The following is a 27,122-nucleotide window of genomic DNA, read 5'->3' on the forward strand; positions in this document are numbered from 1 at the left end:
GCGCTGAGGGAGACGAGGGAGACGCCGGGGCTGAGGGACGGTGGGCGGGACTGTAGGGGGGGTGGAGCCCGCCACTCTCGTCTCCTTCCCTCCGGTGATTGGTCGTCGGGGAAAAGGGGGCGCGGCGCGGCGTCGCGTTGCCTGCTGGGAGTCGTAGTCCGGGGCGGGTGAGTACCTGCGGGTCTGGGACTCCAGCGGGAGGGGCGGGGTGAGGGGAGGCGGCCACGTGGTCGGGGCGGGCCCGCCTTGGGGGGGTGGTGGTGGTGGGGGGGGGGGGGTGTCACGTGATGTTTGGGTGCCGGCGGCACGGCGCAGCCTCGCGGCGGCAGGTGAGGGGCGCGCGCGGCGGCGCGTGCTGGGCCTTTCCCGCTTCCCCCCCCCCCCCTCCCTCCCCTCCCCTCCCCGAGCGTGACAGGGCCGTGACAGGATCGTGACAGGGGCTGTGACAGGGGTATGGCACGGCTAGGGGGGGTGTGGGGAGTGTGATTTAGGGACGTGCTGGCCTTGAACGGGGGGGGGCAGCGTGGGAACGGGGCTGGTTCTGCAAAGGGAGGGGGTGTGTGGGTGGGTGTGCAAGGTGGGGACAGGGCTGGCCTTGCACGGGGTGGGTGTGTGGGGGAGTGTGTGTGTGTGTGTGTGTGTTCGTCTTGGGGACGGGGCTGGTTGTTGTGCAGCGTGTGTGTGTGTTCATCCTGGGGACGGGGCTGGCCTGGTGTGGGTGTGTGTGCAGCCCGGGGATGGGGCTGGCCTTCCACAGGGTGTTTAATGTGCAGCTTGGGGGTAAGGTTGGCGTTGCACAGGGCGTGTGTGCAGCCTGGGGACAGGGCTGGCCTGGCACAGGCGGGGTGTGTGTGTTCACCTTGGGGACAGGGCTGGCCTTGCACAAGCGTGTGTGTGTGTAGCCTGGGGATACGGTTGGCCTTGCACAAGCATGTGTGTGTGTAGCCTGGGGATACGGTTGGCCTTGCACAAGCGTGTGTGTGTAGCCTGGGGATAAGGCTGGCCTTGCACAAGGGGGTGTGTGTGTAGCCTGGGGATACAGTTGGCCTTGCACAAGGGTGTGCGTGTGTAGCTCGGGGACAGGGCTGGCCTGGCTATAGAGTGTGTGTGCAGCTTGGGGACGGGGCTGGCCTTGCACAAGGGTGTGTGTGTTCATCTTGGGGACAGGGCTGGCCTGGTGTGGGTGTGTGTGCAGCCTGGGGACAGGGCTGGCCTGGCACAAGGGTGTGTGTGTGTGTTCATCTTGGGGACAGGGCTGGCCTGGTGTGGGTGTGTGTGCAGCCTGGGGACGGGGCTGGCCTGGCACAAGGGTGTGCATGCGCAATGTGGGGACAGGGCTGGCCCTGCACAAGGGTGTGTGTGCATCCTGGGGACAGGGTTGGAGTTGCACAGGGCGTGTGTGCAGCTTGGGGATGAGGCTGGCCTGGCACAGGGTGTGTGTGTGTGCAGCTCGGGGACAGGGCTGGCCTTCCACAGGGTGTTTATGTGCATCCTGGGGATACGGTTGGCATTGCACAGGGTGTGTGTGCAGCCTGGGGACAGGGCTGGCCTGGCACAGGGTGTGTGTGTTCATCTTGGGGACAGGGCTGGCCTGGTGTGGGTGTGTGTGCAGCCTGGGGACGGGGCTGGCCTTGCACAAGGGTGTGTGTGTAGCCTGGGGATACGGTTGGCATTGCACAGGGTGTGCGTGTGTAGCTCGGGGACAGGGCTGGCCTTGCACAGGGTGTGTGTGTGTGCAGCCTTGGGGTAAGGCTGGCCTTACATGGGGCTGTATGTGTTGCTTAGGGAGACGGCTTGCACACAGAGGTCTGTGTTTGCAACCTGGGAGCAGGGCTGGCCTTGCGCAGGGGTGCGACCAAGGCGGGACATGCGTGCCAAGGGTGCTGTGCTCTCCCAAGGACTGTGCTTGTGTCTCGTGTGGCCGGTGACTGGGCAAAGATGGGAGGTCCCCGCGCCTGCTTTGCCACCAGCAGTCGGCATGACACTGTCCCGTGGTTGCTTAACACAATGAAAGGTTGATGCGTCGACCTCCGGTGTGATGGCAACATTGGGAACTGCTCCGTGACCCATGTTATAGTTAAATAACAGGTTTTGGCTCAGTTTTAACCTCACATAGGGTATAATGGTATTTATTTATTTTTTTTTTTCCTTCCAGGCTAATTCAGGAAGCTTTAACCATAAATGAGTCAGTGAGATGGACTTGAAGTGGAAGGAGAGGAAATAAAACTACTTTTAAATGTATAAAGCACCACTTTCTGCAGTAGTCCTTGGCTGACTGCAGAAACTTTTTTTTGTTGCTTTTGTACTTCAACATGTTTGTGGTTCGATGCTTTTAGTAAAAGCTCGCCCTAGCTGCATGGTACAATTAACCTGCAGCATCTGGCGCTGGAGTGGACTTTGCTGGGGAAATCTTGTGTTTCCACTGAACTGCTTGGTGTCTTTGTGTGCGTATCAAAAAGCAGAGGGTTTGGAAACCTAAAAGCACGCTTTCATTCTTCCACCATCACACTGAATACAGGCTGCAAAACCTCTGCTTCTTTGCATTTGAAGTATTCCGTGACATTTGCAGCTCGAGATGCGTCCTCGTGTCTGGGAGTGCTGCAGAAACAAGTGGTCGTCTGTTTTGCAAAGCCGGGGATAACGTGCGTGGCGTGGTGGTCTGAAGTTTTGCTCTTTGTGCTTCATCCTGCTAAATCCTAAATTTTTACTAGCTGTGTGGTGTGTGGACTGGGAAGGCTGGACTAAACTACGAGGGTTTTTCCCCTTTTTTTTCTTCATCCAGTAGCAATAGCAATAAGGTTCGTATTTTATCCAGCTTTTACCCCTTTTTCCAGGCTGGTATTTCCCTTTGCAATGGGGCTGTGAATATGCAGTGCCCCATCTTGCCTTGTTGGTACCTGTATCGCCTTGGTCCAGGAGCTGATGCAGATAGTTCAGGTCTTTAGATCACCTGTGACTCAGGCTAGCTGCTGTCTGGCCCCTCCATGCCTTCCTGCTCTGCGACCTTCTCCAGCTGCAATGTCCTTTTCCATCTCATCTCACCTCCAGGTGGGTCTCTGGGCTTTTTCTGGGGTGCTAATGATGTGCTGATTCCTTCTCTCCAGCCATCAGCCAAGTGACAAATAACCCCTGTTGCTCTCTCTGAAGCCTCCCGCCCTGCTGGTTTGCTTGTGTCTATTAATGCAATTAAAAAAACAAAAAAACACAACCGCTGCTGATGTGGCTTTGACAGACATCGGAGAGGCTGAGCAGTGTGCAACCACATGTCCTGCTGCAATCCCGGCTCCTTGGTTAGTTCTTCATCTCTGTTACCTCCTCCCATCGTGTCTAAAATAAGACTGAGCTTTTGGATATGATGCCTCCCTCCTAGAGGGGTGTTGGCAAATGCTGGGTTCAGAGGAGTTTTGCAGCATAACGCTGTGCTGCTGCAGTTTTCCTGGCATCCAGGGTTGCCTCTTGTGCGATGGCTGCAAGTTATTTAGCTGAGGTTGGCTACAGAGACTGGTAGAACAGAGATTTTAATATTAAAGTCTTTTATTCCCATGCTCTCTTGTGCAAGAAACCTTATTCCTTTTCTCACAACTCTCTTGATCTATATATTTTTAAAAAAAATTTTTTTTTTTAAATTATTTTAAATCTCTCATCATTTGCTCCTCACCATGTGACTCTCCAGTGTGACCAGGTCTCCCAGCCAGCAAGATGCCTGCACTGGGGCTGGAGACTCTTTACTGAGAGTGGAGGAGAAATAATACTTCTGTGTCTTGATAAATTTGCAAATCGATATTACAGCACTTAAAATCTAATTTAAAAAAAAAAAAAGTAGGCAAGCTGAAAATGAATGAGTCTGTGCTTCCCCTTGCTTATAAATATATATCAAATGGTATTTTGAATTGCTGGTTCTTCTGGGAATTCAGGGATATTTAAAGAGCAAGTGTGAAAGGGTAAATAATATCAAGATAAAAATAATACTTTTGATTCCCTGCCTGTACCATAAACACATTCTGCTAGATGAAAATGGAAAGAACTTTTAAAAAAATTTAATTTATTTTTCCCGTCTTTGTTATCCTCTTTTCTACACTTCAGCTAGTTTGGGCAGCGGGGTGGGTAGGTGGCTCTTGCTTGGCTTTTTATGGGTCGTCTGAGGGTTGCTGGTGCTGCAGGGACCGCGGAAATCCGTGACACCTGAGGGCTTTGTGTGGGCAGGAGGAGCATCTTGCCTGTGTTTTATGTAGGGTTGGAGTCATCACCATCGGGGCAAAGGCTGCTTGCACTGGGAAGGACTTGAGCATCCAGGTCTGATCCCCATGAGGCATGATGGGTGGATGGAGGACTGGGTCCTTCCACCCAGGACATGGTTGGTGGTGTCTTTCTGACCATAAAAGCAGATGTGTTTGCCTACGGCATGATCTATTTGGTTTAATTGTAATGCAGATACTTAAGCATGAGCTTAACGCACAAAATGAAGCATTGGAGTGTGCCTATGTGCTGGCGCTTGCTGGGGAAATGTTGCAAAACTTGTCCTCCAGCAGCATCACCAACCCTTCAAATTGCATTTTATTCTTTTGCAGCATACTTTTTGACATGTGCAAATACAAAATCTGGCCACAAACTTGTGTTGGCGTTGCCAGCAGCAGCGTTAAGTGTTACAAGGATGAAGGAAAGCTCGTGCCCGTCGCTTGATGTTGGGTGCCCAGAAAGCTATGGCTAAAATTTGCACTGTCGCCCTACTGCAAAGGAACTGGAAGTATGTCTTTTGCTGTCAGAAAGGTTATTTGTGGTTTTTAATAATACACTGTGTTTCCAAAGGAATATGGTCAAGATAAGAATCCTACCCTCTTTTTTTTTCTGCTTGCCTTGCAAATGATGGTATGCAAGATTAAAATAATGCAAAAGAGTTAAATTAATCTGATTTAACACTTGCAGGGAGGCTTCTATTTAAAACTCTTCTTTTTTCTTCATAGTGTCACTAGTCAGGAAATTCAGTAGGCAGGTGCCATCTCTTTGTTGCAGTGCATGGGCACGTCTCTGCTCTTCAGTGTTTCTGATGATGGAAAAAATAGCATTTAACTTAAGAAAAAAAAAAAGGAGCAGGATGAATTATTTTTTTTCCCCATGTCCGCTTTGCTTGCAGTGCCATTAGAAGACAAAGATTGCATTGGTGATCAGTTGCTTTTTCAATTCTATACTGAAGATGGGTACAAAAAAAAAGAAGAAATTGTGTATCAGCAGGTGTTTTTTAATGCTGTATTGCTGGAATTCAGAGCTGTAGGAAAAAACTCTCCTAAGGGCAGTTTAGGTTTGTTTGGCTACTCATCTGCTGGGATGCTGAAAGCAAAATCTGCAAAACATTTTCCAGCCTCTCCTTGAATGAAGTTGAACTCAGCTGCAATACCTATACTTACTTTTTTTTGGTAAATTCACTTTTTTTTTCTTTTTTTTTAAAGTAAATGCTTGTGTTGGGTTAGGCTGTGATTTCTTTGCTATCTCTGTAATCTCTTCCCTAAATAAAAGCAGAAAATAACTGCAAAATGGTTTATGCTTTTCATTGTGTAGTGTTTGTTTTGTTCTTGTTCCGCTGTCACCCCCGCTGCAAAGCCACACGTTGCAAAAATGTGATTTTTTCGAGGTTATTGGGGACTTTATTTGTCCTACTTCCCCTGCTGCATACATTTATTATGATTGTAGTCGTGAATAACTTGGCCATGTATTTTTTTCCCCCCTATAGGACTCCTCCATCATCTGGTGCATGGAGTAAAGGCGTGCAGGAGAGAGCCGTGCTGTAGGATTTTATTCCAACCCTGTTGTGCTGTAGGTTGCCATAGTCCTTATTTCTGTAAAATAAAACATTTTCTTCTTCCATGAGGGATTTTGATCATGCTTGGTCCTTTTTTTTCCAGTTTATAATGAATCTTCTTGTGATGCTTCCGAGTGGAGGAGGGAGGTGGCTTCTTCATTTTTCTGCATGTGAAAACCAGGCAGATTTGGAGGTGTTGTGACCCAGATTTTTGGATTAACCCATTTCTTTGCTGTGTGAGATGCCAGAGACTCGAGTATGGTATGAGGGAACTCCCAAACTTGCTATTAATGGCTGCTTTGTAAAAAAAGTCATATGAGCAGATAGCTCCGGAGCTCTGTGCTGGAGGCATATACAACCATGAATGCTGTTTTTTCTTAATTTTTCTTTTTTCCCCTGAAATTCCCTTATTTATTTATTGCTGTGTGACGTCTCATGACTATGACCACAGTCCTCATGCAATGGAGCTCACTGTCCAGCTCATGTGCCCCAATCTGGGGGTGTCTTGCGGGGGAAAAATTCTCCCAGGCTGTTTGGAGAATATTTGGACGATGTCTCACTGGGTTTGCAAGCTGTGCAACGGTGGCTTTGAGTTTAGGTAAAACTAACTGTAGGGAAAGTCCAATCTGTGCTCTGCAAAGGCAGAAGTTTTCATGCAAAAAACGCCGCTTCTCGTTGAAATTTCCCCCTTGAATTTAGTCCTTGGTTAGGTAACCAGTATTGAAATTTTTAATGGAAATAGATTTGTTTGGAAAACATATTAGCATCTAAAAAAAAGGGCTTTTTATCAGAGGGAACAGTGGTTGCAACTAACTGTAGATAATTGCAATTACGTTTGAGCTGAATTATTAGCAAATACTTTGCAGCATTCCATGTCCCGGCCTGGAGATGTTAGTTATGCTCTGCGTTCTTCTAATTTTGGAGAGGGGAGAAAAAACGCTGTCGTGCATCTGTTTGGCGATGGGGAAGGTCGATGATGCTGCAGGAGCTGTGCTGACTCGCTGGGTAACACCTTGTTTAATATAATGCTGTACATGACATATTTTCTTTGTTTGCTATTTATTGACCTTCATCCACCCGGAAACGGGAGCTGCAGACAGCGATCCCTTGAGTTTGTGTAATGTTGCCATTGCTTCTGTCGAAGCATCCCTCTTCCAACATGTGGGCTTGATGTTTTTTGAAGGAGCATAATGCAGATTATTTACTTACAGTGCTGGTTGTGCACAGGCACTTGTTCAACATCCCGCCGGTGACTGAAAGTCCCTTCTATTTGCCATGGATCTTTATTAATGAGAAAGCAATTTTTTTTTTAATGGTAATTAAAACAGCCTGAAGTTAACTCTAATGACCTGCATTTTCTATTCCCAGCTGGCAAAAAAAAAAAAAAAATCATGTGGCTGTATAAGAGTACGTGCTTTGCATTAAGGCGTAGATCTATCTATGGCGTTTTTTACCATCTTCCATGTAGCTGCACCGTTCTGTTGGGAGCTGCAGATCTTGAGCTTTTCCTTCTTGCAGAATGAAGCAAGAGCTATACCTTAAAGCAGCCTTTGGCTCCCCCCCCCCCCCCCCCCCCCCAAAACAATTGATTTATGATCCCTTGTGACACTATTAGCTCTCTCACAAGAACCTCCTAATTTCTAAAATACCTAATTTATACAACTTTAAACATACTGCTAAATACCTTGAGATGTGATTTATTTTCCCAAATGTTTTGATGTCTTCTGTCATCTGCCTGATGTATCCCCAGCCACTCTCTTACCTGAGTGCCTGTTACTGCTGGAGAGACCCTAATGTCAGTCCCATCAAATATTCTGCTGCAGGTCGTGGCCAGGAGCAGATACTCAGCGCAAAAAGCATGAGAAATGAAAGTTGTATACGTGTGTGTATATATATATATATATAAAATAACAATTAATAATATAGCATATCAGAAAAAATATATATCATATATATTATAATAATAGTGCATGTGTTTTTGTTTGCTTTTATGCGCTGTTTGTTTTGCTTTTGTTTTAAAGAATTGAAAATTTCAGTCTTTTTTTCTGTTGAAGCTGCTGTGGACAGAGCAGCGGGATCAGTGTGGGCAGGATCAGGCCACGGTAAATAAGCATAGCTGTGATCAGGGAAGCGTGCCCGGCCTGCTAACGCTCACCATTCTCTTGCGTACCATCTTATACAGGTTGTAAAGTTATCCAGACTTGTAGTGACGGTGAAGAATCAAGTCATTTTACTAGGACTACTTTTACTAATGATAAATAATGAAGGAAAAAAAAAAAAAAAAAGGTCGTACTTGTGTTAAGGCCACTGCATGTTAGTGGCTCGATTTCTCAGTGTCAATGACCTTCAACTTCCATTAACTGCAAGTGCCCAAAGATGGAAGTAGGTGGTAAAATGTGGGCGTTGAAGCCCCAGAAATGCTGTCCTAAGCTTTTTGACACTTCTGTTTTAGAGAACAGCTGCATGCTTTCCAAAGCCCTTTTAAGTATTGATCATGCACCACAGGGAAGTTTCATAGGTATGGGTTGTTTTTCTAAAAATGTAATGGGTTGCTGTCCTAGCCGAGTGCCAAAACCGGTCCCTTGGACATGCATCTTAGCAAGTGGTGTAAACAGTGCTGCAATATTACAGTAAAACAGGATGCTCTGACTGACTGGCCTTTGAATTTGAAAAAGCAGACTGACAGTCGTACTACAGATACTTTCCTGATTATCATCTTTAGAGCTTCAAGCAGATGGGTTTCTTTTCTCCAAACATGGGGCAGTGGAAAATATTTCAGTCCTGTGTTGGTTTTTTTTTTAACTCCCCTCATGGAAATACCTGCAGTTTAATTGTAAAGATCCTCTTCTTTGTGCGTGGAACCCAAGATGTGCTTATTTTTTTCTCTCTGCACATTATTTGGACGTATCTTTGTTTCCTTTTGTATATAGAGCTATCCCATGGGGTCTGAGGTCTACAGGCTTGTTCTTCTCTCTTTGTCAAGTTCCTTTCCTAACACATTGTGTTTGTTATCCTTTTTTAAATTAATCACAATTTAGTATAATCCCATACTTAGAAACAGGGCTGTGGGTCCTAGTCCTGTTTACAAGTCATTTGAACATAGCATATAAAGAGAGTATATATATATATTTAAAGAGGGCCACTCGCCTCCTGCCTCCCTGCACCTTCTGGCTTTGGCTGTGCCTTTTCCTTTGGCTCCTGGTAAGACCAGAAAGAATTTTCATGTTTTCCTTGGTGGTTGGTTCGTGGGCTTGAGATGCTGCTGGCTTCTTCAGCCCCATTGGGGTGCAATATCCTTCTGCTGGGAGGGTTCACCTTTTGCTGCTTTTCTTTGCTGGCAGAGAGAAGAGCGAGAACATAAAGCTTTGCTTTTTGCAAGCAAATTGCGTTACAAAATCTGTGATTCTTCCTGGGTTGGAGCAATAATCTAACTCCTTGGAAGCAGGTGGTGGCCTTCAGGGTAAGGCGATGAGTGGTCTTCACCAGTCTTTTACATACAGATGGAGCCCCTTGGCTGCCTTCCTCTACAACAGCTTTGGTGGAGGAAGACTTGTGGACCTGATGTCCTCCTTGCACCTCTCCCATAGCGCAGACAGGCAGGTAGTTATCATGGTCAGATAAGGGCTGTGTGGATGCCATCTTGATGGACGTCATCTCAAAGCCTAACAGCCCTGTGATAAAGCCCTGGTAGTTGACTGAAGCAATGTTTTCTGGTGGTTCATTGTGCTCCATATGCATTACTTGTCTTCCTGGGCAGACTGAGGGTGGTTATTTTGCCTGGCTGGCTGCATGGCACTTTGCAAAGTTGCTCTCCTAAGCTGACGAGGGTGACCCTGCACTTGTTGATTTCATAGCCGGGCTCCAGTGCTGGCTCCCTGCGATGCATCTCAGAAGTAACTCTGGGTTTTGGTTTCATTTCCTGGACCTGTTGACACTTTGCCAAAAAATAATTACAACCTCCGAGACAGGAGTTTGCTGGGGAGGGGGGCACAGAAAAACCTGCAATCCATGTTTTTTTGTGTGCTTTCATCAACACGGCGCTGCTAGTGGGACCAGCATCTCCCTTCTGGGGCATGAATCAGGCTGTGCTCGCGTTCGCCTGGCATCTCTCCTGTTCTGTGCATGAGGTTTCTTTCCCTTCTTCTGTTCAGCATCATCTTAAATTCATGTCCCGGGCGATGCCTCCCTCGCCTGCTTTATTACCTCTTAATGTGTTTTCCCAAGTATATCTTGCACTCGGATAAACCTCTCCTGCTTTCCTTGACTGCAAAACTGGCTCTTTCTGCAGCCGTCCTCCTCCAGCTGCTGTGTGCATTCTTCCTCCATCCATGCAGAGGTACTTTTCTGCTTCTTGGCATGTTTTTCGAGCACTTAGGAGCCTGTGCATCTTCCTCGAGAGGCGGATGGATGCCGTCGCTCCTGGTTTTGCATCCGAGCCGGCATTAGCTGTGGTCATGTGTGGAGCCGGTGGGGAAGGCAAGAGTATTTTTAGCGTGCACTTCTGTGTGCCGCTCAGGGGGCCGCCCACAGTTGAGTATTAAAATAATAGTGGGGACATTGGGTAAGCTCTGCAGCAAAATGTTGATATGCAAATTGCCATCTTAAGAGCAAACCTCAAGGCGATTTTTGGCAATGCACGCAAGGCTCCAAAGCAGTGTGTTTTGAATAAAGATTACAACAAGGGATTTCACCCAGAGGGCACGCTCGTCTCATTTATTCTGAAGCTTAGCAGAGCTGGTAATTCAGTGTTGGAAGCCAACAGGGTGAAACGTATGCACCTTTAAAAAGGTATTAGATTAGCATTGGCAAAACAAAATGTAACGTCAACTCTGTAACTTGAATTTCCAGGGTTGCAGAAGCAATAAATCTGGTTGCGTTTCATTTGCAGGTAATTCCCGGGCACTGTCCAGGGAAGCAGTGGCTCTGATGGCTGCAGAGTTGGTTTGGGAGGTTTGGAGGTATTATCTGGTAATAAATGAGCTTGTGCCAGCTGACTCAATGCTGCTTTGACTTTTATCTTCAAGTTGGTGATAGGCAGCTTGGCTGTTTGAAACCTTGCAATAAGAAATCGGATAAAACATGAATCGCCTTTTTTTTGTTTTATTTTCCTGGTTACTGAGTTCATGGTGGCACTACTGGGAAGGAAACAGCAGTAAATTAGGAGAACCAAATCAGTGGTTTCACGGTTCTTGCTTTGAGACTGTCCAAGCTGGTCCTTTGTCCATCAGTACAAGTCAGAGGTACCATTTCTCCTTCTTTCTGCTCCCAAGCTCACTTGTATTCAACAGCTACAGCTGAGCAGCTATGTGGGTTTTTGCGTAGGTAAAGCAGTTATCCTGCTTCAGTAAGGACAAGGGGCACTGAGGGAGATCAAGAGAAGCTATTATATGCCATGGGACCATGGGCCAAAAGTCGCTTTATTTGATATTTGAGGACTGAAATGCAGGTGGCAGTTTTAACCTCTTGGCAGTACCTTTGGCACTGGCATATCTTCTTTTCTTATCCACTCTTGCCTAATATTCATGTTTTATCCTTGATCCTACTTTTGAACATTATTTGACTTGTGGTGTCTCTTTGTCTCATTAAATGATGCATTTAAAATGTTCTTGATGAATTGAACGCTAGCAAGAGCTCAGCTCCTTTCCTTCCTCTCACACACATCCCTCATAACTAGGTTACAACCACAGTTACTCAGTGGTACCTGTGTGCCGCTGATGGGTTTATTTCGGTAGATGTTTCCTGGACAGAGTTCACCAAGTTTTTTCACTGTGGACCTCAGCCATTAGATAGGAGGGCTTTTGTCTCTTGCATGTGATTTCTCAGGGACTTAAATTATCTGAGCTAAGGTGTGCATTGGACTTGTACACCCCATCAAATCATCATAGGCCGTGGTTAGACTTGAGTAAAGCCAATGTGCCCAACAGAACAGTGGAAGAACATGGCCTGGAGCTTGGTTTTCCTCATTGTACATTTCCTCATTTCAACATCACACTGACGTCAGCATTTTAGAAGTCTTGGTTGACTTCTTAAGAGGTCAGTTGAAATTTTTGGTTGAAATTGAGGAATCCGTGCCCAAATCTGCCATGTTTTCTATAATGACTTTTTAGGTACTGGTAGTAAGAGGTAACAGTGTGTGAGTGCTACTCTGCTTGTTTAGGGTATAACTGCTGAATGAATAAATTTCATACAGGTTGTCATGGTTTAACCCCAGCCAGCAACTAAGCCCCACACAACCACTCGCTCACTCCCAGCCAGTGGGATGGGGGAGAGAATCGGAAGAGTAACAGTGAGAAAACTCATCAGTTGAGATAAAGACAGTTTAATAGGTAAAGCAAAAGCCTCACGCACAAGTAAAGCAAACCAAGGAATTCATTCCCCACTCCCCATGGGCAGGCAGGTGTTCAGCCATTTCCAGGAAAACAGGGCTCCATCATGCGTAACAGTTACTTGGGAAGACAGACGCCATCACTCCGAATGTTCCGCTCTTCCTTCTTCTCCCCAGCTTTATATGCTGAGCATGACGTCCTATGGTCTGGAATATCCCTTGGGTCAGTTGGGGTCAGCTGTCCCAGCTGTGTCGCCTCCCAACTTCTTGTGCCCCCCCAGCCTGCTCGGTGGTGGGGTGGGGTGAGAAGCAGCAAAGCCGTTGACTCTGGGTAAGCACTGCTCAGTGGTAGCTCAGACATCGCTGTATTATCAACACTGTGTTCATCACAAGTCCGAAACATAGCCCTATACCAGCTACTGTGAAGAAAATTAACTCTACCCCAGCCAAAACCAGGACACAGGTTTAGTTTAATTGCTTGCAAATTGAGAGTTTTAAGAGACAGAGGCTGGTGGAGTTGCCCCAGTGAGGTGACCAGCTGGGAAGTGGATTTGAGTCCTTCCGTTTATTCCAATTCTTGATGAGCGAATACTGTGGTTCTTCAAGAAAAACTAATTTTGTAGGTGTTTTCGTTATTCTTATATTGTGAAGCCTGGGCATTGTTGGGGGAAAGAAGAGTTTGTATCACAATAAATACGTTGCTCTAGGTTGGAAACTGGCAGTAAATGAGGCAACTTCTTGTGGTTTTGGGGTTTTGTTTGTTTGGTGTGGGTTTTTTTTTTTTTTTTTTAGCTCCCTGAGACTGGTACAAATCTGTACCTTTTACAGGCTGGAGGGGGACGATCTTCAGTGGAAATAAAATAAAAGCAGTTGGTAGCTAATTTTTCTTTCTTTCAGTGTAGCATGGGAGAACCAGGTGGCTGAGACTTTGTGGGAACAAGTTCTCCTGACTTTGATACAAGTTTGTGTTGATCAGCTCTTAGTTCACTTGTGTCCTTTTACTTTAATTATATGTTCCAACACCATAAGACTTTTAAATATCAAATTTTGAGGGTGTTCTCTGCCAAAACTGCATGGTTTAAATGCAGATCCTGTTGGCAGGCATCTCGGGAGCTGTTGACTTCCCTCCTTTGTAACCCCGTCCTCTCTTGCCTGTTTTTTTCCTCCTTAAAAGTCAAACAGCATTTGATAAAATAGCAGAGCCTTTTAAAACATTAAAAGAAAGTATATAGAAACTCAGAAAGTGGTGGTCCTATGAGTGTGTAGCCCTGTGAAGATCACCGTGTCCTGCTTGCATCTTGACAGTGCTGAATGAGTAAAAGAAAAACATCTTCCTAGATTGGTTCAGGCACATCTTGAATCTTCTTTTTGTCTGTCCTTTGCTGCATCCTGTGTCTCTGTGACATTAAACACCAGCTTCTGGTTACGTCTTCCAGAGCCCTTCTTGTGCTGCCTTATGCCTCATTGAGATGTTGACTCTTCCCTCCAAGGTCATGAATCTCTGCTCCTGACTTTGAAATGTTCCAAGTCTCTGTCGCTCTGTTTTTCTTCCCTCTTGATGACGTTACCCATGAACATTTGTAGGATGCGCTTAATTTTCCCCACACCTTGGTTTTTTGATGGTGTATCTTCAGGGAACCTCACAGCCAACTGTCATGCTGGTGTTTCTGTCTCTGCATTTCCTGATGTTTCCCATCCAATCTATGTTCAACTCTGTCTGCATTCAATCTCCTATTTTAAGGTCTTTAATGCAGGAATCATCTTCTTACTCTGTATTTGTACAGCATTTAATGTGATGAAGATGTGATTCCAAAGTGATGCCATTGATAATGCCTTTCAAATTGCTTTTGTGGTGGTTAATGATCTTGGGAATGCTGTCCTTTTATACATATAAATATGTGTGTGTGTGTGTGTGTGTAAATATATATATGAAAATATATGTTGGCCAGGGACAAAAGTTAAGACATTGTAGCATGTTAACATTTGAAAATCTCACAAATAATGAAAACTATATATTTTTTTCTGTCCCTATCTTGGCTCCTTTGGTAGTTATGATATCAGCTGCTTTGTGTGGGAAAACTGACATGGTGAACTCTGATCTCATGGGGTAAGAAACATTTTTTGTAAAGCTCTGCATTTAGACTAATTCTGTCTGCCATACAATGTGCCGAGGATTTGTGATCCTCAGCAGGCATTTGACAGATCTTAACTAGTTATGCTATGTCTTGTCAATCAAAATTAAACGCCTACCTACTCCTTCCTACTTTCTCTATCTTCCAGCTTTTTTATTTAGGTTGGTCATTAAAATTGCTTATAACCATAGAAACGAGGAAAACCCGCCCCTTACATTCCAGATCTTTAGCGTGATATTCCTGTACTGACATCATGTGAGTTATATACACTATGGCTTAAAAAAAACCCCAAAAACCTGCAGGTAGGCAGAGTTGTCATTAATTCCTCCCTATAGTGGAGTTGTTCCTATGGATGCCAACCAAAGATCGTTTCCCTCTTGCATTCCTGTACAGTGTCCAGCATAAGGAGAGATCCCTGCTGCGGAGAAACCACCTGATGAGATGGAGTTGGAGAAGAAAAGAAATAGATCCATGGGGTGGGAAGGGTGGGAGGATGAAGGAGAAGATGGGTCGGCAAGAAGTCACGTGTGCGACGTATTGCGTGTTGATAATTTCAATATTGGTTTTCATCCTCGTAGGGCTGCCTGCACCATTGGGTGCTCTGAGAGACGGGCATAATATTGATACTTCTGTAAAACTGGGCCACCAGGTTTCTATGCTTAAGGACCTGAATCCCCACTTGGCAGGATGGGATATGTTATGGCTTAGCGCGTTCTGAAAAATTAAAATGATTGCTGATTTTTGCTTGTAGAGGCAGTTTAAAAATGCCTGACCCAAGGCTACAGGAAGGTGATAGAAATTTTTACCTTAGGAGCCATGCGCATCCTGAGATTTCAGTGCTGGACTCTGTGTTCTGGACAAATAATGCTGTCTTCATTTAGAGCAGGTTTACTCCATGTGGGATTGCTTGAGACAAGATTTCTGACTTTTTTTCCCCACCTTAAGTTGCACTAAATCACACGAATATTAGGTTTTGTTTCTTTTTTTAACAAATGAAAGGAGTAAACTCGCTCAGTTTTGCTCTTTTTATGAATTATGCGAACTTGGTAGTACGTGGAAAGCGATACAGGTGGTCAAGGAGTGACTTTCTTGGGTACATGATGGCAGGGCTGGAGGGATCCTCTGCTGCTTGCACTTTGCTGGGACCTCTGAACGCACTGAGATGTGGCATGCATCAGAGAAGGGGAAAGTACAGTCCTGGCGTTAGAGCAGGTCGATGCGTATTTTAGCTGCCCGCCAAGCAGTTAACTCTGCTTTTACGTTTTTCTACTTGATTTCAAAAAAACAAAACAAACCCACAAAACCCAGAAGAAACAATCCCAAGACTGTTGAATGTTGGTACATAGACTTTCCGTTTAGTTGCCAATGTGTAGATGTGAAGCAGTAGACAGTGGTACTTCGTATTGATGCTTCCTTAGATGTGTTACAGGAGGAATAGGATTTGTACAAGGAATCCTACATCTCTGTGGTGACAACGCACATGCTTTGCGTGTTGCTGTACAGTGATGACAAAGAGGGAAGGCTGTCTCCTTGAGAAATCGCAGCATGTCTTGGTGTTTGGAAGGTCTCCAGGATGGAGATGTGGATTGTTCCTGAAGTAGTTGGATGTGGGAGTTTCATCGTTCTCTCTATAGGAAGGCTTGTCTCTTGGGAAGATGAATTTTGACCTTTGGCCAGAGAAATAATAAGGAAGAAGTGTTGTGTGATGTAGCATGACAAGGTGTTGCTGAGCAACATCTTAAAATTTCAAGGTCTTACTTATTTACCCTGTCTTCGAAAGCTGGTGGCAGGTACTGTACTTTATCTAAAAGGCTTTTAATGATTTTTTTTTTTCATGTGTTGGAGCTTCTGCTGTTGGCTTTTGAGGATGTTGAAATAGATTGTGTTAATCAAAGAAGAGGAAAGGGTAATTGTGTGGTTTTTCTAAAGGTATGAAAACTCAGGGCAGGAGCTCCTTCAGCATCCTTTGCTCCTCTCTCCAGCTCCAGTGTCATCCCATGTGATTTGAGTTTCTCCACCATCCCATCACAAGGAGGGATAAGAAAGCTTTGATGATAAGTCTGGAAGACTGAGTCCTGCGTGATGATGCTCTTCCTGCTTAAAACAAACCAACCAGCCAAAATTTTCAGCAGTTTGATTAAAACACTTTATTTGAGAAATAATTACTGTAAAAAGAGCGTAATACTTCTACGTCCTTAACTTTACACAGTGTAAAAATGCCTCTACCTCAGTTGCCTAAGCCATTCTTTTTCTTTTTTTCTATTTTATTTTTTATTAAAGCATAATAAACCACATTAAAATCATGTTCAATTCCTTCTGAAGCATTAGTTTCCAAATTTGGGACAAAAAAATTCAGTTAAGTGCGTGCGTGGGAAATGGGTTTATTACATCATTAACTAGAGTCTCCAGAGTTATCTGAGCTATCAGATCTTTACGGACGCTCTTCTAAAATACGCAGTTGTATATCTGTCTATATAGATCTGTTATCTTTGCCTATTGCTCTATACACAAGCATGTGCGCGTGCACTCTTGTATGAATAATGTTCCCCAAAGTAGTAATTTATTTTTTCCTCTTTCTATGTATTTTTAGTTAAAAATCAATTATAAAGATACCATAATGATTTTTCAGTCTTCTGCTAACTTTGCTTTATAACAGATTGCCTGCCGTTACAAAGGCATGAGTCTTCTGTGCAGCTTTGTGTTACACCATCCTAGTGAAGGTTTTGCTCTTCTGTGGTCAGACCTCTTCCAGTGCTGGGTCCACTTGGTTGTCCCAGTTGCGTGCTTCTAGCTCAGCAATCCCTTTAGTCTCATGGGCTTTCTTTTTGTAGGAAAAATGCTGACAGATCCTGCTTAACTGGCTAAGACTGAATATAAAATACGAGATCGCTAAGCAGGGGGAAATGACAGTTATGTGAAATCAGAAATTGCAGAAAATGAAAATTAGTTGCTGTATCTCACTGGGCATCCCCTAATGTTTGCACTCTGAAATTAAAGGGAAGGAGTGGGGTTTTTTTAATGTGTGTGCTACATTGTTGAGAGATATTGTGTAGGCCAAAAGCAAAGCTTGCCTAATATATATATTTTTTTTCTTTAAGAAATTCACGGGGTGTGAAAACTCCCAAAGGCAGTCGAATCTAAAGATATGGCTAAAACCTCAGTCTTGGGAATGCCTGCGCTTCAGACTGAGGAAAACACAGCAGATAAAAACCTGTATGAACTTTTCACTCCTGATTTTCATTTTTTTCCTTTTCCCTGAACAGAGACAATACTGCTGAGACGGGCCTTGGGTCCTTTGAGCTATTGCTGCCTAGTGCCAAACAAGTGGCTCCACAAGACAAGGGAATAAAATTGTGGGTGAGATATTTTTTGCTCTTTTTCTTTGGTAATCCTTCCTGTTTCAGGTTCGTTCTTTTGTTTTGATTGTTTTTCTCCATATCCCTTCAACCCATTGGAGATGATGCTATGTTTTGTAGACCCAGCCTCTGGAGTGGGTGTGCAGGAACGTTGTGGGCTCAGCGCTTGCAGGTGTTCGCCTCTGGATGGCGTTTTCTGCGCTTGTGGTGGTTTCCTTGTTTTAAGTGGTTAATGTTGGGTGATCTCCATCCAAATTCTTCCCCTGACAGCTGATCTTGCCTGATTTGGCTGGTTTATTAAGCTCTGGAATGGCCCACACTCATGGTGCATTGGCTTTGAGTTGGGCTTTCTGGCCAAAGCAAGTATTAATGGGTGCTCTCTGCTAGGAACAGATGGTCAGTGAAAGTTTCATTTTTCAAGGCATAACAGACTGTATTTGTAAAACCTGTGGAGTTAGCAGCAGAAGTAGTTTTCTTAAACTACATCTGTTTTTCCCACCTGGAATACCATTAACAGTAATTTGTATCGTGGCTAGAGTAGTTGTTTCATGTACTCCAGCTTAATAGTAGGAAATAAGTCTTTTCTTGGGTTTTTTTCGTTTGGTGTCTGTACCTTCTTCATAGAATACTTTAGAAAGTATTCTAGAACTAGAAAAAAGGAAGGGTTTTATATTTTTATCTGAATCTATTGGTTATCTTGCACTTAATTCTTATTCCAGAAATCACGATCTTTGAAATAAGTCCTTAAAAAAGATTTTATTTCTCTACCTCCATTTTCAATACCATGGGGAGCATTGGCATATTCCAGCCCCGTTTCGTATACAGAGCTAAACAGATTTGTAACATTCAGTAAATAGTATGCAAAAAGTATGCCTATTAACATCCTGAGTAATCACCAACAACAGAGTAAATATGAGGTTAATGAGATTAACAGGAAAGAGGAACATAAGCATTTGAGTGCACCTCCCCATGGCCCGGTAGCCGGTAGCAGCTCCATTTCTGTTGACAAGCCCAGCACGGCTATAGACGCAGTAGTGATTTTGCTGCTGTTCCCCATACAATGCTTAATGAGTTCCTACTGCTGGCGTTTTTCTTTAGATACTGTATAATATTATTAAATCCCACTCCTTGCAAGAGGATTTGAGCTTTTATTTTTTTTTTAAATAAATCTTTATTTTTATTTTTTCCCTTTTTGTTTCTAGTGCTGAGGCTCGGTGATAAGGTGGCTGATTAGCCCTTGTCTTCTGAAGTCTTCTCCCAGGCATCTGGTACCCTCCTAGATGTCTCCTCAAGGCCACCAGAGAAATTGGCCCAAGTCTTTTCTGGGGAGCATGCTACCATCAGAATATTGTACTCAGAAGTGCATTGAGATGTAACCCTTATTTTCTTATCCCAAGCTCCATCTTGACTTGATTTCAGTTCTCCTTTGCCCTTCTCTTTCCAAGTGCTCCATCACAGGCTCTCCATTAAGTCTTGCAGGGAGATAAAGACCCATTTCCAAGCAAAACCATGACTTTTTTCTACTGTAGTATCTCTCAAGCCCTGTCTCTTTTCCAGGTTAGTGGGTTTTCTGCACATGGTGCTCTCTGTCCATCTTCCTCTAGCATCTTCTGGCAGTTGTCAATGTTTTCTTAATGTCACTACCTCAGAATTGTTTATCTGAGCTTTTTCCACCCAAAACTGCATATGCGTGGTTGAATCAAAGCTCTAGGCACCGACTCCCCTTACTGGTCAGTTGACAAACTGCAACCTATTTTTTTCTGTTTTAAATAAAAATGCCTTACCAAGAAATCTATTTTGTTTACTCAAGATAAGTCTTGTACTTATGAACCTAGCTTTTCTTTTTATGGTGGTTCTGATTAAACCATGAACCTTCAACTTAAACAATTCAGGTAGAGTATGGGCACTGCATATTGCCTAAATGAATTATTTGCCTCTTAGCTTTTGTTTTTATTTGTTGGGGGTTTTTTTTGTTGGTTTTTTTTGGTTGGTTTTGGGTTTTTCTTGTTGTTTGTTTTGGGTTTTTTTTGTGTTGCAAGTTATTTTCCTCCTCTTTCAATTGAGTAGGGCAGTGATTTCTCTCTCCTGTCAGCTCTTTTGCATTTGGGTGTGAGGATGACTATTGTCCCCTATCACAGCTTTGCCTGGGGCTGAGATTTTCTTTCCAGACTGTGTTGCTGGAAGTCAGCCCAACGTCTTGGCATTGGCTGGGCAAAGTAGAAGAGCGCTCCAGCGCTTCACCAATGCTATGGGAGGGAGGAGATATAATTCCACCAAATTGCTGTCCAACAACACAGCTTGGAAAGGTCCTCTGGGTTTGTCTTGACGTGATGGTGTAATGGTTTGCTGCTGTCTAGAGAACTAATAGTCGCAGAATCATAGAATAGTTTGGGTTGGAAGGCCCTTCAAAGGTCATCTTGTCCAACCCCGCTGCAGTGAGCAGGAACATCTTCAACTAGATCAGGTTGCTCAGGGCCCCGTCCAACCTGACCTGGAATGTTTCCAAGGATGGGGCATCTGCCACCTCTGGTCCAGTGTTTCACCACCATCATCGTAACAAATTTCTTCCTTAGAAAGTAAGAAGGTGGGATTTTGATGGGAACAGTTCTTCCCTTGCCGTGTGAAGACATGATATATATAGGGCAGTCTGAGGGAGAAGAAAGTAGGTCTTGAGTTTGCATGGTGGGATGACCTCTCTCCCCTTTCTCCCAGTTCCCATTACAGCCTCAGTGCTGAGGCTTTGGCCATGAGTCACATCACTGGTCAGCATGCAGAGAGCTTGCGCTGATGCTTCCAGATGTTGCAGTGTAGTTGGGACAGAGAGGTTGCTGATACGCAGGACAGCAAGACCTCCATAAGGGGAGGAAGGTGTTAAAAGCCACAGCACGATTGCTTGTATTTTCATTTTGATCTCTTTGCAAACAGAAAAGTGATAGAAACAGCAAATGTGTGTATGTGAGTGCAAGGGAGGGACTTGCACATATTTCTGTGTGAGGGCAGGGGAAACTATTCAGCTTGCTACAGCATGTTACTAATATTTGTGTATGAGCACTTAAAATTTTGCAAGAGGTGTTAAGACTTGAGAAATCTGTTTTGTTACCTCGTAAGTGCATGATTAAACCTTCTGCATTTTCTTCTTTATCGCTGTGGGAATCTTTAAGTCGTTATGCTTGTTTTCTTTAGAAATCATATTAAAAGCAAAGAGTAGCTTCATTATTTATTTATTTATTTTTGGAAAGCACTTCTCTGCCTGTTTTATGCAAAAGCACTTTAATTGATCTTTCATGCAGTTGAGAATAGGACAGAGAAGAAAATACTTAATTCAACGTGTAATTCTTTCTGGTTTTGCCTCAAAATAAGAAACCACTTTGCTAAGATTTATGTATTTAAACAGTTTATGCACACGGTGCAGCTATGTTTTATCTGCCTACTGCAGCAGGCTGATGCAAAGAAAAGCCTTGATCAATGGTATGAAGTGGTTCAGGATAACTTCCAAACTGTTCCAGTGATAAACACGGTGCCAGTTTCTTGCTACCTTGATTATAATTGTTGTATCATTTTACATTTGTGATTTATTTTTTTTTAATTTAATCTACTTGAAGGTTAAAAATTAAAATGATGCAAGTCCATTTCTTGCTGTGCTATACTGAAGCAGCATAACACCCCGTTAAACCAAGAGTATTTCCTATGCATTTTGCAGCACTAGGTTGCTTCGGAGGCAGGTGAGGTGACTGTGCCTTGTGTTTAATGCTCCTAGATAGACAATACGGCATTACGGAGTTTATGCAAGCCTGGCAATTGAACACAGATTGCCTGAATTGCAAAGCGTCACTTCAGAGTCAACCCTTCCCTCCTGTCTATTTAAGGTGAAACAACTGGGGGGATTCGATGCTGTTGTACACTTACCTTCAAGGTTTGAGGTCTGAGCTTCTTTAGTCTGCACATGCTTGCTGAGTCAGGAATATTTATAGGCTGGAATCACCTTGCTTTGGCTCCGTTGTAGTCAAAGGTCAAATAAAACGGCGCATATCAGGTCTTGTTCAGTGTTCATGATTTGTTGTGGCGGAGATGTGGATGACACACACGTGCTAATGCACACCTCCATGGTTTTCTCTTTCAGTACTAAAAATTTATGGGAGTATCTGGACATGGTCTGGAAGAGTCAGCTGAGAGACTGTGTGTGAAAGCTCTCCCTAAAATAATGCGCTGTATCCTGTCATGGTGTGCTGAAGCTGGAGCTTGATGGAGGTGTATGGCAGGATGCCATGGGAATCATGGAGAAGGGGCTGAGCCTGAACACCCCATCAGAAACCTTTTCCTTGCATGTAGACAGAGTAGAGCCGCACAAATAAGTGTCCTGCTGTTGAAGGTCCAGCTGGTAATCATTGAGTTTGGGCATTGCTGTAGGATATAGGTATTGTGAGCTGGAAGATGTGCAAGTGCAAGACAAGAAGGTTGGTTCCTGACTTGGGTAACTTCAAATTTATTGGAGAGTAAAAGGAAGCGAGGAGACGATGATCAGTATTGGAACCAGTTGGGAGGCTGGAAGGAAAGCCCAGCTCACAGCAAGGGTGTTTCAGGGCAGTAGGTCTTGAGGAAGTCTGATGTCCCACACAGACAGCTTTGGGAAGCCCTCTAGAGCCTGGGAAGACTGTGGAGATGTGGACCATGGGGTTGTTGGCACCTTCCTGTGCTGGTGAGTTTGTCCGTGCAATTGAGTTAAAATACTTGGAAGAGATTAAACTTTTCAGAATTTGTGTGAATGTGTCAAGTAAGTGAAACCCCTTATTGAAATAGCTTTTGATAGTTTGGAGGTTTTCAGCTGCATTTGTTTGAAATATGCTGTGTGCCATGCCTTAAGAGTGCATTTTCAATATATTTTTGGGTCCCTCTTATTTAATATTGAGGTTGAGAAAGAACAGCCCCTGTCTGCCTGCCCCCCCCCAAAAAAAAAAGGATGAGAAAAAGTGAGAAGTACGCAAAAAGAGCTTGTCATGAAACCTAAATTCACTTAGAAACATCTAGTTTAGAAAGGCATCTTTAGAAGCTCGTCCTGTACTTTTATTGCAAGGATGGTGTTATACTGCTGTACTATATCAGAGAACTGCGTAACAACAACTTCTCTGTCCTGAATGACTGCCTAGAGCTGTAGGTTTTTCTGTTTAACCCGACAAATATTTTAGCTTGGTGTCTCCAGGGGTAAAATGAAGGAGTAGCTGCTCTGAGGGATTAATACGGAGTGAATTAGATGTTTGTAAAAGGCATTAAAGGCTGCAATCGCTGTAGCAGGATTGCATCCCAGTGTTCGAAATGGGAGGTGAGATGCTGCAGTGCATCCTCCTGTTGCAGATCCTCCTGCTGATGGACCTGGCTGCTGTGGGTGAAGCACTGGTCTGGTGCAAACGTGGGGACATCCATCTGGATTGCAGGCTGAAGACAGCTGGTTATTTGTTTAATATGTGCTTAGATGAAAGGTGCTTAGACCAGATGAAAAGGGGGAAAAAACCAAAACCCAAGCCAGCCCCCATATCCCTCATGTTTCCCAGCATCCGTCATAAAAATAGTTGTAAAAAACTTCAGGGATGAAGGACCGCAAGCCAAATGCTTGTGCTCGCCACAAGGATGCTGTTTCTTGACCCCAGAAGCTGCATCCCAATGTCTTCCCCATGGCTCCCAGCCACAAGGCAGGAATAACGCAGCCCACTGGGCAAGAAGATGCCCCAGGGCTAGCTCGCCAAGTAGAGGATGGTGGTGTCCTCTGAATGTCCCGCTCCTACAGCATCACCACACAGGTCCAGGATGGGAGCCAGGCAACATCTTTGATCTAGGTAGCTACTAGCTGGGGTTATTGAGACCCATTTTCCCACTATCAGGGTTATTCTGGTGACCCAGCAATGCTTGGAGCAGCCCAGCCCTTGTTCTCCTGGCTGGGCTTGGTGCTGTTTTTTTGCCACCTTCTCAGAAATTGCTCTCAACTCAGCTTGCTTTTTTTAGACACGTGCTTTCATCATTTGTAATACTAAAGGCTTTCCTGCAATGGAGGAGTTTTTGGCTGTTATTTTTAACTGAATGTTTCATTGATCTGATTTACAGCATAAGCTGCTGGCCGCTGTATTAGCAAGAGAGCAGAGAGCCAGTCGTGGTGTGGGGCGGGGAAGGAGCAGTGTGGGGAGGTCTTGAGTTATCTCCCTTGTCAGAGCTAATGCATCACAGAGCTGCAGCCCAAAGATGCCTTTTTTTTGCATCATTTTAAGCCAGTAAATGTGAGGGCTCCACTCACTTTTAAGTGCATCCATGGACTTCAGCCCTATCCAACCTTTTGGCATTGGCGTGCTGGCGTCTGTGTGGTAAGCCAGTTCCAGAGCCTGATTCATTCAAAACAAAACCCTGCCAAAAATAAATAAAAAAATGACTTAAATTCTAAGTAGATGTGACGTAGTCTTAGCTCTGTGAGGCAGCTTGCTTCTCTCGCTTGGGTTGAATGAATCTCGCTTGCACCCCAGCTGAAGAGGTTGAGTGCCAGCCAGTGGGACATGGTGGGACCTTGGTTGGTGTGGTAGGGTGGAAAGTGGTTCCTTCTGGGCAGTGCCGTTGTCTGTGATGTGGAGTGCAAAGCCTTCATTGCTGATTCTTTGCTACGTGGTGAGTGGAAACCAGAGCTAGGAGCACCTGAAACCTTCAATGACAGGTTTGAGCGTTCAGCTCAGTCCTAACCAAGTGCGTAAATAAAGCTGGAGGCCTGAGGAATGGGTTATTTTTCTACTTGGTGAACCAGAAAATTGAATACAAATACAGTGTTTGGGGCACGGGTATGAAAGTGAGAACAGATGAGCACCATTAAGTTGTTTTCAGAAATGGAATTTTTTTTTCATAGTCTGAAGTCTCTCACTTCCTTTAAGGCTTTCTCCTGTCGCTGTCTTTCTGCCTCTTCCACTTTAGTAGGCTGGGTGAGTTAATCACATCAGAGAAAAGAGTACAGTTCACTGATTTTCTCCTCTACCCAGCCATCAATGAACATGTTCATGAAGCACGTAAGGACTTAATATCTCATGTCCTCAAGGGAAACACAGGAAAATTCACTGATTATCTATTTTTTTGGTATCATCCAGTCAACCAGTTAGTACGTGTCCAGGTCTAGGTTACCCATGTGCGCTGCTTGCTGCCTCTCTGGTACTTGGGAGGATGCTTGGGAGAAAGAATTGAGATATGGATGGGGCTTGAAGCAGCAGAGGGGAAGTGTCCATGGATACAGGGAGGATGTGGAGAGATTGTGATGGAAGCGTCATGGGGATAGAGAGTAGGGGAGCAGGGGTTATCATGGCAGGAGGCATTTTGTAGGTGACATGGGCAGGGATGCTCAGCTCCACTGTTGGCTTTGAGAACATATTGCTCTGCAGTACTCGGTGCTGTGCAGTGTAGGGATGTATAGTTCTGTCACTGCGAAGACATGTGTTGAGCAAACAAAATGGACTTGGAGACTCTTCAGTTGAAGGGAAGTGTTTCTTTTTTCAAGATACTATTCTGAAAGTTGGATGTTTAGGACATTGTCCTTAGTCTTCCTGATCCAAAATAGCTGAATTGCCTGACATTCAATATAGTTGGTAAATGCTCTCTCTTCCCCTGGAGGTGGAACTGAAGAAATGGTAATGTCAGGGAACCTAATTATGAAAAGTAGCACCTGTGTAAGGTCAGGGTGGCTATCTTTATTTTGGAGATCCTGAATTGTTTTGTGGTGAGTGTGTCTATGTGGATGGTCCAAAGTTAGAGAGGAAAGTGTGGTGAGATTCAGCCTGTCCTGTTAGATTGAGCTTCTTCATATTTTCCTGTTTTCTTCTTTGGCTCAGCATTAAACTCCCAACTGGAGTTTGGACCATGAAGGACCCACTGAAGTCAATGACACGGTGCTGTGTGTCAGTTGTCTGCTGATGGTATGCAATGCAGATCTCCATCGTGTTCTTCCAACAGAACCACGTAAAGAGTTTCTCCTTTATTTGAGAAACTGTATTTTCATTGGATGATAGTGTTCAGAAGGGAAGAAGTGAACTCTCTACATTGTTTATCTCCTGTAGCATTTGCAAAAAGGCTGAAAGCTGAAGTCTAGCCAGCTCAGGGCAGCAATCCTTTGCGCTTTGCTGGAGCGAGATCCTGCCTACCGAGACTTCTGCGCTAAAAAGAATGAGCCAGCTGGGAGATAGGAGATAACTCCAAATTGTGTTGGAGTATGGCTTCTGTGTTGGTGTGTATGGCTTTGCCAAGGAGGATGTTCCTGTCGCGCTGGGTGCTACTATTGATGGCACTAATGCAAATCTCATATGGTTCATCATAAGATGTTCTGGGCCTCTGAAGATGAGTATGCTCACTTGTCTGGGGTGAGGAAGGCTCTTGCATACCCAGACTTGCTCTCTGGTTGCTCTTTTCCCTGAATCCCTGATTTAGCCCCTTTTTCTGTTGAGATGTTGTTTGTAAACTTTTCTGTTACCATCCGCTAGCTTCAATTTACCTGTGACCTTTCTTGCAGCCTGAATGCAGTGTTCTTGGTACTGTGAGCAATATAAACTGTCTTAAATTATACCTCTTGCCCTCCATCCATCTCAGTTTAGTTTTGCAGGAGGATCGTGCATTATCACTTGGAGTTTGCTTTCAGAATTGAGGATGGTGATAAATAAATGCTGGTGGTAGAAACTGGAGAACATGGACTTCTTTAGCTAGCTCAGTGTGTAGAAAAGAAAGAAGAATGGGGTTTTAATTTTTTTTCTTCATGTATGCCTTGGATAGACCTCTATGTCTTCTTCAACCTATGTTTTCTGGGATTGTAGGCAAAGACGCTCATGTCAGCTGATTTTCCTATCTCACAACTGGAAATGCCAATTAGGGTCATTGCAATGAAGGCAGCTGTGACTTGGTTAGAAGCTGGACTAAGGCAAACTCTGCCATGTGTGCTTGCCTTTGCACGCTTCCTCTGCACCTGGAATTGTTTCCATCTCCATGAGATGACTTTTGATTGGAAACCCACAGGTGTGTTGCTGTATTTTTCTTAGTAATCTCTGGCACTCCTTAATTTTTACACTAGAGTTTAGTGGAAGGGCTGTTGAGATCCAGCTGTGTTGGCATTCATCAATTTTGTTCTGACTTGACTGCAAACAAGACTGTTAGATGGCAAAAATCTTTAAAATAGAAAAGCAAATTCATGCAATGAATGATGTAGATCTAGTTTTTTGGAGTAAAGTGACAAAAATCGTGTCATTGTTTTAACGGAAGTACACCTTTCTGTTAGTCCCCTTTTCTACTTAACTATGGTCCTAATTTCTTGATCAAATGGGAGAGTAATGTGAGTGGATGCATTTGTCAGAGCATGACAGGTTTATATTGGAAACACACTGTGTAATTTGCTGGTTGGGCACTGTATACTTGGGGAGCAAGAACACAGTCTTCAGGCCTCTGGTTCTGGGACGTCTGCTTCTCACAGGAGGTTTTTGGGCAGCTATATATTCCTACTCTGGTGCTTGTCAGACTAC

At 44.4% G+C, this 27,122-nt stretch overlaps 1 protein-coding gene across 21 annotated transcripts in view; it reads left to right on the forward strand.

Annotated features, from left to right (window-relative positions):
- Window positions 1-266: 266 nt before the first annotated feature.
- TSNARE1 (t-SNARE domain containing 1) overlaps window positions 267-27,122 on the forward strand; it is a 488,733-nt gene continuing 461,877 nt past the window's right edge. For 3 of the 21 annotated variants that reach the window (XM_030012179.1, XM_030012185.1, XM_030012183.1), the window contains exons 1-2: window positions 267-329; window positions 17,515-17,608. The gene's annotated coding sequence lies outside the window, so the exon portion shown is untranslated. Of the gene's footprint in view, window positions 330-417; window positions 452-1,259; window positions 4,745-5,725; window positions 5,809-5,897; window positions 6,056-14,207; window positions 14,227-17,514; window positions 17,609-27,122 lie in introns of those variants that run through there. The other 18 variants (XM_030012184.1, XM_030012186.1, XM_041123100.1 and 15 more) reach the window with 17 other exon arrangements.

The sequence above is a fragment of the Aquila chrysaetos genome, chromosome 4 (assembly GCF_900496995.4).
Source record: "Aquila chrysaetos chrysaetos chromosome 4, bAquChr1.4, whole genome shotgun sequence".
Classification (NCBI taxonomy): Eukaryota; Metazoa; Chordata; class Aves; order Accipitriformes; family Accipitridae; genus Aquila; species Aquila chrysaetos.